The sequence below is a fragment of the Pristis pectinata genome, chromosome 31 (genome assembly GCF_009764475.1).
Source record: "Pristis pectinata isolate sPriPec2 chromosome 31, sPriPec2.1.pri, whole genome shotgun sequence".
In the NCBI taxonomy this organism is placed as follows: Eukaryota; Metazoa; Chordata; class Chondrichthyes; order Rhinopristiformes; family Pristidae; genus Pristis; species Pristis pectinata.
In genome coordinates this window covers 21,858,230-21,874,654 of record NC_067435.1, presented here as the reverse complement: position 1 = coordinate 21,874,654, position 16,425 = coordinate 21,858,230, and the positions used below count along the sequence as shown (strand labels likewise).

At 51.3% G+C, this 16,425-nt stretch overlaps 1 protein-coding gene across 4 annotated transcripts in view; it reads left to right on the top strand.

Moving 5' to 3' along the window:
- The first annotated feature begins 1,162 nt into the window (after positions 1-1,162).
- The window catches only part of LOC127584842 (histone H4), a 1,041,564-nt gene continuing 1,026,301 nt past the window's right edge, over positions 1,163-16,425 (top strand). The window contains exons 1-3 of one of the 4 annotated variants that reach the window (XR_007958441.1): positions 1,163-1,306; positions 11,030-11,153; positions 13,441-14,597. The gene's annotated coding sequence lies outside the window, so the exon portion shown is untranslated. Of the gene's footprint in view, positions 1,307-11,029; positions 11,154-13,440; positions 14,713-16,425 lie in introns of those variants that run through there. The other 3 variants (XR_007958440.1, XM_052041801.1, XM_052041799.1) reach the window with 3 other exon arrangements.

Genomic DNA, 16,425 nt, shown 5'->3' with positions numbered 1-16,425 from the left:
CCTGTGGAGACACGGGGCGACCCCAGGGGAACCCAGTAACACTGCCCTGACCCCTGGAAGGAGAGTGGGGGTGGGGGAGGGAGAGGGGACGCCCTGTGGGGGGCTGAGCTCCAGCTGGCTGCTTCTCCCTTCTCCTGCTGCCTGCCCTTCACAGCTCCAGGGGTTCCTGCTCCGTCCGCCTCGGGTGGGGAATGCAGCCCCCTTTCCTCGGCCTGTGCGCCACTTTTTCCTCTGGAGGGGTCACACAATCACCTGACAGTTACAGCACAGAAGGAGGACGTTGGGCCCATCCTCTCTGTACCGGTTCGGTGTGGGGTCACTCCGGCCGGTCCCACTGCCCGGCCCTCTCCCACAGCCCTGCAGGTTGTCCCGCCCTACATCCTGATCCAGCTCCCCCTTCACCACTGCAGTTCCCCCTCCTCCACCCACCGCCCCCCTCAGCACTGTATTCCCCGTCCCACCCACTCCCGTGTTACAGAGACATCCCCATCTCACCCTGGGCCGCTTCGCCTTCATCCTGTGTCCTCTGGGTTCTGAGACCGTGGCCTCCGGTCTCGGACTCTCCAATGGGGGCTGGGGACCAGCCTTTACCCCGCTCCCAACTCACCTCACCCAGATCACAGAGATCACCTCCCGTACCCCCCAACAGCCCCAGCTGACGGAATCCTGACCTAGTGGCGAGCCGGCCCCCCTCGGGGCTGCAGCCGGAACCCCAGTCTGGAGACGGTAGACACCTGGCTGTCCGGCTGAGGTTATTGTCAGATGCACCAGCACATGTGTGCACAGGTGCAGTGAAACACTTCCCTGCAGCAGCACCACAGGCGCAGCAGACACACAACATTCACAAGGAAAGCATACATTATATGTCAATTTTGCAACATTGTACCAGAAAGAACACATTTAGAACAGACCGGCTAATCTTCTCCCTCGGTTACAAGTGAAGGACTTTGCATCGAAATGTCTTTCGGTGAAGCCCTTTGGTTCAATACATTGACGATGTTCGCAGGTTCCCAGCGAGTGTTCTGATTGACAGCTCGCTCCGCCCCGCCTCCCGGGCTGCGGCACTCTCGTCACGTGATGTCAAGCTAACATGTGACCCATTTACGTGCTGACGTCACAGTCGGCACCGTCGGTGAAGTCGGCGAGGCTTCTGCAGGGGGAGCGGCCTGGGCCCGGGGGTGGGGTGAGGACTGAACTGAAGCGGGGCTGGTTTGTAGCTGTTGGGTTTGGAAGAATGAGAGGTGATGCCAGCGGCTCGTCCACTGTGGGCAGCGGCCTCTTCCCTTGCCGCTGCCGCCGGTGAGCGGTGAGTGTGTGTCGGCGCCTCCCTCCCCAGGCACAGGAAAGGCCCTTCAGCCCAACTTGTCCATGTTGACCACGGTGCCCAGCTGAGCTGGTCCCATTTGTTCACGTTTGGCCCAAGTTCCTCTCAACCTTTCCTCCATGGACCTGTCCGTGTCTTTTAAATGTTATTAATGTACCTGCCTCACCCACTTCCTCTGGCAGCTCGTTCCACACACTCACCACCCTCTGGCTGATAAAGTTGTCCCTCAGGTTCCTGTTATATCTTTCCCCTCCCAGCTGAAACCTCTGCCCTCTGGCTTTTGATTTCTGAATCTTGGGAACAGACTGTGCACATTCACCCTCTCTGTGGCCCCTATGATTTTATACAGTTCTGTCAGATTACCTCTCAGTCTCCTGTGCTCCAATGAATGAAGTCACAGCCTGCTCAGCCTCTCTCCACAGCTCAATAACTTGGCAACATCCTCGTAAGTCTGGTAGTGTGGTGGACGGTTGTCTGAGGTTACAACGGGTAATGGATCTACTGGGAAAGTGGGAAAGGATATTGCAGATGCAAAGTGATGTATTTTAGGAAGTTAAACCAGGGCAGGAGGTACACAGTGAATGGCAGGGTCCTGGGGAGTGTTGTTGAACGGAGAGACCTTGTGTGTTCCTGCCTCCACCACCTCCTCTGGCAGCTCATTCCAGGTACCAACTATTCTCTGTGAAATATTTACTCCTCGGGTCCCCTTTAAACCTCCTGCCTCTCACCTTAAACCTATTTCCTCGAATTTCAGACACTCGTACATGGCTATCTGCCCTGTCTCTGCCTCTCATAATTTTATCTCCCTCCATCATGTCACTTCTCATCCTCTTTCAGTCTCAGGAAACAGACCCAGCCTATCCAATCTCTCCTTAAAGCTCCAGCCCTCCAGTCCAGGCATCATCATTTTGAATTGTTGCTGCACCCTCTCAGGCTGAATCCCATCCCTCCTGTAGTGTGGCGACCAGAAATGTGCACAGTGCTCCAAGTGCAGCCTGACCAACGTTTTGTACAACTGTAACATGACGTCCCAACTCTTGCACTAAATACTTCAGCGGATGAAGGCAAGCCTGCTGTACGTCTTGTTCATGACCCTGTCTGCCTGTGTTGCCACTTTCAACTGTGTAACAGTGCTTGAGGCATCTGTACAGGTTCTTTAATGAGCAAGGCAGAGAGGGATGTGGAATTAATGCAGGCAGGTGGGAGTAGTACAGACAGGTAAGGTGGTCAGCGGAGACATGGTGGGCCGAAGGGCCTGTTCCTGTGCTGTACAGCCCTGTGACTGTGACACCCCACCACTGCCTGCAGTGACTTTGGCTGCCTGGGCCTCAGCTCTGAGCTTGTCTCACTGAACCCCTTGTCCTCTGGATGATATACTGGACCCTCCCACTGTGACCGAGCTGTCAGCCATCTCTCCTAGTATTACCCACAATGGTTCCCCAATTTACCACATAAAAGGAGTGTTGTTGATGCATCTGGTGTAACACACTCGGTGATGGGGAGATGGGAGAGTTTGGTGCCCTACAGAAGGGAGGTGGTTCATTATTTGCTCCCTCCGTCCCCTGGTCCAACAGAAATCCCTGCCCCTGGGTTCTGAATGTTCCAGGTGAGTCTGGCCTGAAGTGCTGTGTTCCAGGTTCCCACTGCACTTCCACAGTCACAGGTTTATGCAGCAGAGAAACAGGCTCTTCGGCCCATCATGTCTGTGCCGACCACCGAGAATCTGTCTCTGCTAATTCAGCACTTGGTCTGTCACCTACTGTGCCTTGGTGATTCAAGTGCTCATCCCCATGGTCCTTAAATACGTACCTGTACCACCCCCTCAGGCAGTGTGTTCCAGGTTGTAACCTTCCTCTGGGTGAAATCTCTTGGTCCCCTCCTTAAAGCTCTGCCACTTGTCTTACAAACCTCTGCCACAGGGAAACATTTCTTACTGTGTACACTGTCTAGACCTCTTATTAACTTCACTGTGTTGCTGTTGCAAAACAAATTTCACAAAATATGTCAGTGATAATAAATCTGATTCTAATTCTGACTTGTATATCTTTGTAGGGTCCCCTTCAGCCTCCTCTGCTCCAAGTAAACAAACCCGGCCTATCCAGCCTCTCCCCATAACTGGATCATTCCACTCAGGGCAATATCCTGTTGAATCTCCTCTCCAGTGCAGTCACATCCTTTCTGCAGTGTGGGATCAGAGGTTTGCACACTGTTCCAGCTGTGGTTTAACTAAGGTTTCAAAGAAATTCTCCCCAGACTTGTATTTAATGACCCAGCTAAAGCTGCCACCGTCAGGGATCCTTGTACTTGCACATCAGTGTCCCTTTAATTCTGGATTCTCCCTTGGGCCCTCAATTCACAACACACTTTACCCTCATTTGACTCTCCAAACTTCTTCACATCACAGTTATCAGGACTAACTTGCATCTGGCATTGCCCTGCTCAACTTACCAGGTGATTCTTATCATTTTGTAGTCTAAGATTACACTCAACACCACCAATTTTTGTGTCATCTGCAAATTACTAATCATACCCCTTATTCACAGATAAATTGTTAATGTAGATGGCAAACAGCACTGATCCCTGTGGTACACCACTGGTCACAGACTTTCAATCACCCCAAAAGCCACCCTGCACCATCACCCTCTGTCTCCTGTTACCGAGACAGTTTTGGATCTCAGTGGCTCTGGTGTCTTGGACCAGCCTTCCATGTGGGACCTTGTCAAAGGCCTTACTGAAGTCCGTGCAAACCACATCACCCACGCTGCCCTCAGCAATATATTTAGTTACCTCCTCAACAAACTCAATTAAATTAGTCAGACAGGATTTCCCACCTGACCATCCCTGATTAATCCCTGCCTTTCCAAGTGCAGATTATTCCTGTTTCTCAAAATTTTATTTTAAATAATTTTCCAACTGCAGATGTTGGACTAACTGGCTTTTGATTATCTGGCTTATCCCTGCTCCCTTTCCTGAATAAAGATCCCACATTTGCTGTCTTCCAGTCACCCAGCACCTCACCTGTGAGCAGTGAAGATTGAAATATCTCTGTCAGGGCCCCAACAATCTCCTCTGTTGTCTCCCACAGCAGCCTGGGATACATCTCCTCAGGCCCTGGGGATTTATCCAACTTTATCCCTGCTGAGACATCTGATCCCTCCTTCTTATTAATCTTAATGTGCTCCAGAATGTCAGCTGTCCCAACTGAACCTTCCGACCACAATGTCTTTCTCCTCAGTGAACACAGATGAGAACGATTCATTTCAGACCTCGCCCACACCCTCTGGCCCCACACACAGGCTGTCACTTTGGTCCCTCACAGGCCCCACATTCCCCGGTTACCCTCTTGCTCTTGATATACATAAAAATCCATGAAGTTTCCCCTAATCTCAGCCGTCACTGGTATCTGTGACTTCTTTGCCCTCCTATTTCTGTGAGTCACACACCACACCCACTCTCTGTGCACCTGAAGGGCCTCCCCAGCCTTCAGTGCTCTTTACCCACCACCTGCTGCTTATTCTTTTCATCAGATCCTCAGTGTTCCTGCACATCCAGGGTTCCAGGGAGCTGCCGTCCTTCATCTTCACCCTGACACAAACACGTTGGCCCTGAACTCTCACTGTTTACCTTTTAATACATTCCCACTTCACGGATGTCGGTCTGCCTGCAGGTAACGTCTCTCCCTGCAGTTACCTTCTCCTGCCTAATGATGATGACATTGTCCTTCCCAACACCCCCCCCACCCCCAAGACCACCCACCCCCCCCAATCCAGACACTGAATTTCCAGACGATCTGTCTCCCCCTTTCCAGAACTACTTTGAAACTTCCCTGAGTTCTGCTCAGCAGCCTCAAAGTGCTCGCCCACTGACACTGCTTCCACGCTCCTGCCCTCATTCCCATGGACTAAGTCCAGCACCGCCCCAGGTCGGTCTGTCCACTGACTGGCAGGTGAAGCTCTCCTGGGTGCACTTTAAACATTCCACCTGTGTCTCCCTGCATCACCACAGCAACAGGGGCAGGAGTCGGCCACCTCTCCCCTCAACCCTGCCCCACCATTCCATGTGATCACGGGTGGTCTGTCCAGCTTCAACTCCTCTTCTGTGCCCGTTCCACACAATCGCCAACTCTTTCCCAAAATTATCTTCAAATCCCTCCAGTGATGTGGTTCCCACAACCCACTGGACAGGAAATTCTGGAGGTTCCCCAGCACCCTTCACCATGCTGAGGGTGCAGCAGTCGGTGTCCCTGCAGGACTGCTTGTCCCCCTCCCTGCTGTGCAGTGCTGGAGCTGTACTGGGCAGTCCCCGTGCAGTCCAGGGCTGGTTTGTACAGGTCTGTGTCCTTCCAGTGTTGGGGGTGGCTGGTGTAAAGCTCTCTGTCCACACTGGGCTGCGTGTGGTCTGTATTGGGCTGTGACTTCCCAGTGTAGTGCAGGAGTTGTTCATGTATTTATCTGTACAGCAGGAGGGGCTGGTGCTGGAAATCTGTGGCCCCACAGACTGGTGCTGGAAGTCTATGGCCCCACAGACCGGTGCTGGGGTTGTTGGGGTCTGTGTTCATACCTTGCACTGTTGTTTCACTTGTGTGGTGGTGCCTTCTCATGCACTGCAGTGTCTGTTATACACCACTGCCGGCTGCTGTAAAGGTCTGTGACCATACAGTACAGTGCCATCTCTTGTTAAGGTCTGTTCCCTTCCAGTACAGTGCTGGCTGTTATCAAGGCTTGTGTCCTTACAGTACAGTGCCAGATGTTGCAACGGTCAGAGTACTTACAGTAATGTGCCGTTAGTTGTAAACATCTGTACCCTTACAATACAGTGTGTCAGCTGTTGTAAAGGTCTGTGTACTTCCAGTACCGTGCCGGCTGTTGTAAAGGTCTGCCCCATACTGTACAGTGCTGGCTGTTGTAAAGGTCTGTGCCCTTACGGTATAGTGGCGGCTGTTGGAAAGGTCAGTGCCCTGACAGTACAGTGCCATATGTTGTTGAGTTCTGTGTCATTACAGTGCAGTCCAGCTGTTGTACAGGCCTATGGCCTTATACTACAGTGCCGTCTCTTGTGAAGATCTGTGCCCTTACAGTACAGTGCCAACAGTTGTAAAGGCCTGTGCCCTGACAGTACAATACTGGCTGTTGTAATGATCTGTGTCCTCACCGTACAGTGCTGGCTGTTGTAAAGGTCTGTGCCCTTACAGTACAGTGCCAGATGTTGCAACGGTCAGAGTCCTTGAAGTAATGTGCCGTTAGATGTAAACGTCTGTACCCTTACAGTACAGTGTGTCAGCTGTTGTAAAGGTCTGTGTCCTTCCAGTACCGTGCCGGCTGTTGTAAGGTCTGTGCCCTTACAGTACAGTGCTGGCTGTTGTAAAGGTCTGTGCCCTTACAGTACAGTGCTGATGATGTTTATAGGTCAGAGTTACAGTGCAATGCTGGGATTGTCCAGCTCTGGGCCATCAGTGTTGTGTTTTGTTAAATCTCTGTCCCTGTATTAGAGAGCTGGGTGTTGTACATGGTCTGTGTCCTCACTGGCCGGTGCTGTGCTCTGGCAGCTCAGTGTGCTTGGAATACAGTGCCTGTGGTTTTCCAGAAGTGTGTCCTTGTTACACACACTGACTGTGTCCAGCCTGGACTTCAGAAGGTTCACAGGAGACCAGACTGAGTTTTTCAGACCATTACTGAGCACAGGGACATTCTGGGACAGGAGTAGACCATTCGACCCATCGAGTCTGTGCCAGCTCCCAGTACAACAATCCTATCAGTCCCATCCCTCACTCTCTCCCCACAGCTCTGCAGGTTATTCCCCCTGAAGGACCTGTCCAATTCCCCTTCGAACCCCCTGATTGGGTGTTCCCAACACCCCTGCAGGCAGTGAGTCTCAGGTGAAAACCTCACTCAGTGGAGGAATCACACATTTCCTCCCATCCCCCTTTTACCCTTTGCCCACTGGGCCTCAGACCCAGCAGTGAACACAGAACAGAACAGCACCGGAACAGCCCCTTCGGCTTCCCATGTGTGGCCGACCATGATGTCAATTTAAACTGCATATCTGCCTGCACGTGGTGTGTGTCCCCCAGTCCCTGCCTGTTCATGGGCCTGTCTGAATGCCTCTTCATGTTGCTGTTGTATCTGCTCCCCCTGGCAGCACGTCCCAAGTATCCTCCACTCCCTGTGGGTTTTCAAAAAAAAAAGTCACATAAATCTCCTTTCAACTTTCCGCCTCTCACCTTAAAGCCAAACCCTCTGGGATTTGACATTTCCAGGCTGGGAAAATGACTGTTCTCTGGCCTGTCTCTGCCTTTCAATTTTATGTACTTCATTTGTGCCTCCCCTCAGCCTCCTGACGCTGCAGAGAAAACAACCCAAGTTTGTCCCACCTCTCCTTACAGCTGATGGTCTCTAATCCAGCAGCATCCTGGCGAACCTCTGCTGCACCTCCTCCAAAGCCTCGACATCCTTCCTGTAAAGTGGGGGGGGGAGGTGACCAGATCTGCACACAATGCACCAAATGTGGCCCAGTGAAAGTTTTGTGCAGCTGCAACATGACTTCCCGACTTTTTAACTACAGCACCCCAACTGGTGACGACAGATATGCCGTACGCTGCCTTTCCCACCCTCTCTACTTGTGGTTCCACTTTCAGGGAGCTCTGGATTTGCTCCCCGTAATCACTGGACATCAATGCTGCTCAGGGTCATAGAGTCACACAGCACAGAACCAGGCCCTTCAGCCCAACTCGTCTCATGCCGACTGTGTTGCCCAGCGAGCTGGTCCCATCTGCCCTCTGAACCTCTCCTCTCCATGTACTGATCTAGATGCCTTTTAAATGTTGCTAATGTGCCCGCCTCAACCACTATTTCTGGCAGCTCGTTCCAAATACGCACCACCCTTTGTGTAAAGAAGTTGCCCTGATGTCCCTTTTAAATCTCTCCGCTCTGATCTTAAAACTACTCCTTCTTGTTTTAAGTAGCCCCTCCCTGGGAAAAACACTTTATTTTCACCCTGTCTATGCCCCTCATGATCTCGTACACCTCTATCAGGTCACCCCTAAATCTCCTACGTTCCAGGGAATAAAGTCCGAGTCTACACAACCCCTCCTTGAAACTCAGCCCCCAAGTCCAGGCAACATACTGGGAAGTTTTTTTTTTCTGCACTCTTTCTGGTTTCATAAAATCTTTCCCACAACAGGGTGACCAAAACTGGACACAATACTCCAAGTGCAGCCTCACCATGGTCCTGCCACTTACTCTGTACTTTCCTCTCACATTTGACCTCCCAAAATACAACACCTCACACTTGTCTGGATCAAAGGTCTGCCATTTGTCTACCCACATTTCCATCTGGTCGGTATCCTGCTGAATCCTTTGACAACCTTCCTCACCATCCACAACTCCAGCACTTTCTGTCATCTGTAAACTTACTCATCAGCTCACCTACATTTTTGTCCAAATAATTTGCAATATCACAGACAACAGGTCCCACCTCCAGACACAATAACACCCTCCACCACCGGACTCTCCCTTCTGTGGCCGAGCCAGTTTTGAATCCAGCCGACCAATTCTCCATGGATCCCGTCTGCCTTTTACCTTCTGGATCAGCCTGCCATGTGGACCCTGTGGAAACCTTTACTGAAGTCCATGTATCCCTCACCCGCTGCCCTCCCCTCGTCAATCATCTTCATCACCTCACACACTCGAGTCTGTAAGACGTGACCTCCCCCACACAAAGCCACTCTGACTGTCCTTCACACGTCCATGCTTTTCCACATGTGAGTAGATCCGATGCCTAAGGATCTTATTCAGTAATTTCCCTGCAACTGATGTCAGGCTCACCGGCCTATAATTTCCTGGTTTGTCCCTATGGCCCTGCTTAAAGTAGGAACAACACTGGCTATTCCTCAGTCCTCTGGGACCTCCCCTGTACCTAAAGAGGATACAAAGATCTCTGTCGGGCCCCAGCAATCTCCTTTCTATTCACTGTCAATAACCTGGGAAAGATCCCGTCAGTCCGTGTGTGGAGTTATCCACCTCCGTACTCTTCAGGAGACTCACCACCACCCCCTCCCTGATAGTCAACATGCCCTGGATTATCACCGTCCCCCTCCCTGATCTCACTGCCCTCCACGTCCTTCTCCTTGGTCAACACCGATGTGAAGTACTTGTTTATACCTCCCCACTTCCTCTGGCTCCAGGATAAATTCCCGCCTTTGCCCTTGGGTGGTCCTGCCCTCTGCCTCGTGACCCTGTAATTTGTTATGTGTGTGTAAAATGCCTTGGGATTGTCTTTAATCCCACTCACCAAGGACATCTCACAGCCCCTGTTGGCCCTCCTGATTCCCAGCCTGAGCCCTTTCCTGCTCCCTCCATCTTCCTCGAAGGTCCGACCACTTTCAGCTTCCTGAATCTGACATCTGTTTTCCTTTTCCTTTTTGACTAAATACAACACCTCTCATCATCCTCAGTTCCCGGACCGTGCCAGCGGTTCCTTCCTCACAGGGACAGCGGGGTCCTGAATTCTGACCAGCCGACCTTTACCTGACTCCCACATGTCAGATGTGGATGTGCCCAGTAACAGCTGCTCCCAGTCTGCTCTCCACAGCTCCTGCCCAGCACTGCTGTAACTGGCTGTCCCTGATTTCCCTCTGCCCCACCCACAGGTCCAGTCTTACCCTCATAAACAACTGTCTGGAGACTTATGATCCCTGTTCCCCAAGACTTTCCCACGGAAACTCCGCTCACCTGTCCGGACGCACTCCCAACACAAGGTCGATCGTGTCCCCTTCCCTGGTGTGACTGTCTACAGACTGTTTCAGGAAACCCTCCTGGACGCGCCTAACAAGTCCTGTCCCATCTGAGCCTCAGGCACTGAGGGAGCCCCAGTCAATATTGGGGGAACTACAGTCACCCACTGCAACACTTGTTGTTTTCCATCTTTCCATAATCTGCCTGTGTGTCTGTTCCTCTCTCTCCCGCTGGCTATTGGGGGGCCTGCAGTGTGACCCCATCACAGTGACTGCACCTTCCTCATTCCTGAGCTCTCCCCACATTGCCTCAGTGGATGGGCCTCCAGTGTGTCCTCCCTCAGTGCCGCTGTGACATTCCCCCTGATCAGCAGTGCAGCTCCCCCACCTCGTTTACCTCCCTCTGTGTTGTGTCTGAAACATCTGAAGCCCAGAATAGTGAACTACTGCTCCTGCCCTTCTCTCAACTAAACCAGTGTATTGGCCACAACACTGCAGTACCAGGTACTGATCCAGGCTGTGTCCATCTGCCTGAACTGTAACACTGCCTGCACTGAGATAACCACACTTCAGCCCCTCACCACCACCGGGATCATTACCCTGGCCCTGCCCAGACTTCCTTTCAGTGTCACGGGACCTCACCTCTCCTTCCCCTCAATGCCCCCTCTTACCTACTGCTCTGGTTCCCACCCCTCTGCCACGCTAATTTTAACCCCCCTGAGTAGCACAACTGAACCTCTCTGTAAGGACACTGGTTCCCCTCCAGTTTAGGTGGAACCCGTTCTCCTTGTACCAGTCCCAACTTCCATGTACCTGAAGACCTCCGTCCTGCACCAGCTCCCTCGCCACAACTTTAACTGTACTACCTTTTTATTTGTTACCTGGCTATCACGTGGCACAGGGAGTAATCCTGAGATTGCCACCCTAGAGGTTCTACTCAACTTACTACCTAACTCCCTAAATTCTCTTTGCAGGACCTCCTCTCTCTCTCTCTCTGTTGTTAGTGCCAATATGGACCACCACCTCTGGCTGCTCACCCTCCCCTTTCAGAATGTCCTGGACCTGCTCAGAGACATCCTTGACCCTGGAACCAGGGAGGTAACACACCATCCTGCAATCTCACTCGCGCCTAGAGAACAACCTATCGAAAGAGTTCCCAATCACTGCTGCTCACCAAGCACACAGAACAGTACAGCACAGGAACAGGCCCTTTGGCCCACCATGTCTGTGCTGAACACAATGCCAAATAAAACTAATTCCCTTCTGCCAGCACATGACCCATATCCCTCCATCCCCTGTATATTCATGTGTCTATCTCAAAGCCTCTCAAACAGCACTGTTATACCTGCTTCTACCACTCCCCACGGCAGCCCATTCCAGGCCCCACCAGTCTGTGTATATATAAAAAAAATGCCCTGCACATCTCCTTTAAACTTTCCCCTCTTTCCTTAAAGCTGTGCTTCCAGTATGTGATATTTCCACCCTGGGAGACAGATTTTGACTGTCCACCCGATCTATACATTTCCATCAGGTCACCCCACAGCCCCCTTTGGTCCAGGGAAAACAGTCCCAGCCCATCCAGCCTCTCCTTGTACCTCCAGCCCTCCAGTCCTGGCAACATTCCTGTGAATGTTTTCTGCACCCTCTCCAGCTGAATCACATCCGTCCCACAGTGTGGTGACCAGAACTGCACACAGTGCTCCAAGTGTGGTCTAACTAACGAATTCTACAACTGTAACGTTACAACTCCTCTCAGTGCCTCAGTCAATGAAGACCAGCATTGAGTGCACCTTCTTCACTGCCCTGTCAACCTGTGCTGTCACTTTCAGGGAATTATGTCCCTGTACCCAAGGTCTCACTGTTCACTAACACTCCCGGGACCCTCCCATTCACTGTGTGTGTCCCGGCCTGCTGTAATTTCCCAAAACCCATCACTGTGCACTTGTCTGACAACCATAACAACACTTCTCTGTTTCTCTGCACCAACCACCCAGCAATAAATGCCAATGTACCAGTTACCTTCTGAACCACCTGCTGCACCCGTCTGTTATTTTCTTTGTAACGTGTGCAGGACAACCCCTGGATCCCTCTCTATTTCACCCATTTACAAATTCTCTGCACATCAATAACAGTCTGCCCTTTGCTTCCAGCTGCCGCAGTGCATGGCCTCACACTCTCCCACATTAAACCCCATTGACCAAGTGTTCTCCCACACACCCGACCTCTGTATCCTGTCGCAGAGACCAGATGTCCCCAGCACAACATGCCCTCCCTCCTGTTTCCCTGTTACTGACAGACTTGGATACCTCACCCTCTGCCCCTGCTCCAGGTGATTAACATCAACAGTAAATAATTGAGGGCCCAGAACTGATCCTTGGGACACTCCACCAGTTATATCCTCCCAGTCTGAAACACACCTGTTTATTCCATCTCTGTGTGATAACCAGTCTTCAGCCCATGTTAACACACCTCCCCCAGTACTGTGAGCTCTGGTCTTGTGCACCAGCCTTTTATGTGGCACCTTGTCAAATGTCTTCTGAAAATCCAAACACACCACATCTACAGGTTCCCTTCTAACGTCTCGAACAACTCCGGCATATTTGTCAAAGATGTGTTTCCCTTCAAACCAGGTGACAGGGTTGGAAACCAGGTCGCTGGTCAACAGGGTGGTGAAGAAGGCTTTTGGCATGCTGGATGTCGTCAGTCAGAGCACTGAGTATGGATGTTGGGATGTTATGTTGCAGTTGTACAAGACGTTGGTTTGGCTGCATTTGGAATATCGTGCACAACTTTAGTCACCCTGCTATAGGAAAGATGCCATTAAGCTGGAAAGAGTGCAGAGGAGATTTACGAGGATATTGCTGGGACTCGAGGGACTGGGTTATGGAGAGAGTTTGAGTGGATTGGCAATGTTTTCCTTGGAGCATTGGAGAGTGAGTGATGATATTACAGAGGTGTATAAAATAATGAGGGGCATCGATAGGGTCAATATGCACAGTCTTTTTACCAGGGTTTGGGAATCAAGAACTAGAGGGCTCAGGTTGAAGCTGAGAGGGGAGAGATTTAATGGGAACCTGATGGGTGATATTTTCACCCAGAAGGAGGTCAGTACGTGGAATGTGCTGCCAGAGGAAGTGGTGAGGCAGGTACATTAACAACATTTAAAATGTACTTAGACAGGTCCATGGATGGGAAAGGCTCAGAGGGATATGGACCAAATGCAGGCAAATGGGACTGGCTTAGATGTGAATCTAGGTCAGCATGGAGCAGATGGGCCGAAGGGCCCGTTCCCGTGCTGTGTGACTCTGTGGCTCTAAACCATGTGGACTTGGTTTGATGACGTTAAACTTTTCTAAATGACTTGTTATTTCTCCATTGATGCCAGACTCCAGCACGGTGCCAACAACAGATGTGAAGTGAACAGGACCACAGTTCCCTGCTGTTTGTCTTCCACCCTTCTCCAACAATGGGGTCACATCTGAGGTTTTCCAACCCGCTGGGATCTTCCTGGAACACAGTGAGTTCTGACAAACTTCAACTGATGTCTCCAACTTCTCTCCAGCCACTTCCTTTAAACCCTCGAGTGCAGGTCGTTGGGACCCGGTGATGTTTGCTTTTGGTCCCATTAGTTTTTCCCCTTGTGATGGGATTGTTACAGATTATTGATAGTGTTGAAATGTTACCCATCATGTATCTTTGGCATGTTTGCTGTGTGCCCACCGTGAACACTGATCTAATTGTTGAGTTAACCCATCTCCCATTTCCTTGTTAGCTTGAGGTTTGGAGTCTCTTGTCACTGATCCCTGAAAACTCCCCAGTCCTCTGGTCCACCACCAGCCCCTGCCATTTAATGTGCCTCTGATTTAATATTTCCCTCGACCTCCTTTGTTGACCACAGAAGGTTCATCTTTCTCCTGGATCCCTCTGTCTAATTGGGATCAGTGTCTGCTGAGCGTTATGATCCAGCTGTTTAAACATCTGCCACTGCTCACCCACTGCCCTGTCCCTGAGCCTATTTACCCCGTCCACCCCAGACAGCTCCACCCTCACACCCGTGGAACTGCCCTTATTCAGGGTGAGGCCATTGGTTCTGGAGCCGGGTGTTCACCCTCACACTGTGTCTGGAATTCTCCCATGTTGTGATCACTTCTTCCTCAGGATCCTGCACCACAGGATCTCTCATTGATCCCACCTCATTACACAGACCCACATCTAACATGTCCTGTCCCTGGGTAGGTTGTGTAACACACTGCTGTAAGGAACAGTCCCTGCCCACTCCACACATTCCTCTCCCACGGCACCTTGCCAGTTTGATGAGTTTAATCAATACACAGATGAAACCACCCATGACAGTCACAGTTCCCTTCTCCCCTCCCTTTGATATTTCCCCATTCGTGCTCTGTCCCATCGAGAGGCAACACCTGGGGGTCCAGAGACCACTCCCACCCATGCCTTCTATCCCCTACTGTTCATTATTTCCCCACAAACCGATTCCCCATCACTGTCCCTACATCTACACCCCCCTCACCCCCACGTGGTGAACACGGCCACCTTCCTCCTTTCCCTTTTGCCCATTCCTGTGGAACACTGAATATCCTGGAATATTGAGTTTCCAGTCCCGGTCACCCTACAACCATGTCCCTGCAACAGCTGTTGGATCAAACACTGTCGTCACAGTACAATATGGAACAGTACAACACAGAAGCAGGCCCTTGGGCCCACAATGTCTCTGCCAGCCGTGATGCTGAACTAAACTCTACCTGTCTCCCTGCACACGATCCATTTCCCTCCATTACCTGCACGTTCTTGTGCCTGTCAAAATGCCTCAGAAATGCCGCTATCGTGTCTGCTTCCACCACACCCCTGCCAGCATGTTCCAGGCACCGACCACACTCTGTGTAAAACAGAAACTTACCCCACACAACTCATTTAAACTTAAAGCTGTGCCCTCAACTATTTGACATTTCTACCCCAGGGAAATACCCAGCCCCACCTCCATGATTTCAACATGCCCAAGGTTATCAGCATTCCCCACACTGCTCTCACTGTCCCCCATGACCTCCTCCTTGGTGAACACCGATGTGAAGTACTCATTAGTACCTCTTCCACAACCCCTGGCTCCAGGCATAAATTCCCTCCTTTTTCCTTGAGAGATCCAACTCCCTCCATAGCAACTGTCTTGTTTTTAATATATGTACAAAATGCCTTTGGATTTTCCTTAATCCTACACATGAAGGACATTTCATGGCCCCTTTACCCCTCCTAATTCCCTGCACGACCGCTCTCCGGCTTCCATTATGTTCCTTTTTGCCCCTGTCTGATTTCAGCTTCCTATACCTGACATCTACTTCATTTCCCTTCTTGACCAAATTCCCAACATCTCTCATCATTCAAGGATCCCAAACATTGCCTCCCGTTGTCTTTCCCATGACTGGAATGCACAGGTCCTGAATTCCCATCTGCTGGTCTTTAATCGACTCCCACATGCCAGATTTGGACTTGCCCACCAACAGCTGCTTCCAGTGTAGACCCCCAGCACCTGCCCAATGATGTTGTAACTTCCCCCAGTTTAGCGCTCCCCCGAGCTCCAGAATGATCCTTACTCATGTCTCTGAAACTGTAAGGAGTTGTGATCACTCTTCCCAAAATACTGCCCACTGAAATCCCAGTCACATGGCCAGGCTCATTTCTCAATACAAGGTCCGGTATGGTCCGTCCTCTAGTGAACTATCTCCAGATTGTTTCAAGAAACCCTCTGGGATGCACTGAACATATTCTGCAACATCGAAGCCTCTTGCACTGAGGAAGTCTCAGTCATTTATTGGGGAAGTTAAAATCTCTCACCACGACATGCTTTTGCATCTGTCCATAACCTGCCCACATATCTGTGTCTCTCTGTCCCGCTGACTGTTGGGAGGCCGACAGTACAACCCCATCAGAATGAAAGCACCTTCCTTACTCCTGAGCTCTGCCCACATTGCCTCGGTGGGTGAGCCCTCCAGTCTGTCCTCTCTGAGTGCAGCTGTCACCCTCTCCCTGATCACTGATGCACCTCCTCCACCTCTTCTACCTCCCTCTCCATCACGTCTGAAACATCGACACCCTGGGACGCTGAGCTGTCAGTCCTGTCCCTCTCACAACCAGGTCTCTGTACTGGTCACAGCATCACAGTTCCCTGCACTGATCCAGGCTCTGAGGCCATCTGCCTTACCCAGGATGTCCCTTCAGCTGAAACACACGCACTTCAGTCCCACTGTGTTCATTTACCTGGCCCTGCCCGTCTTCCCCATCAGCCTCACTGTTCCCAACCCCGACTCTCCCCACCTGCTGCCCTGCAGTTCTGGTCCCCACCCCCTACCACGCTGGGTTA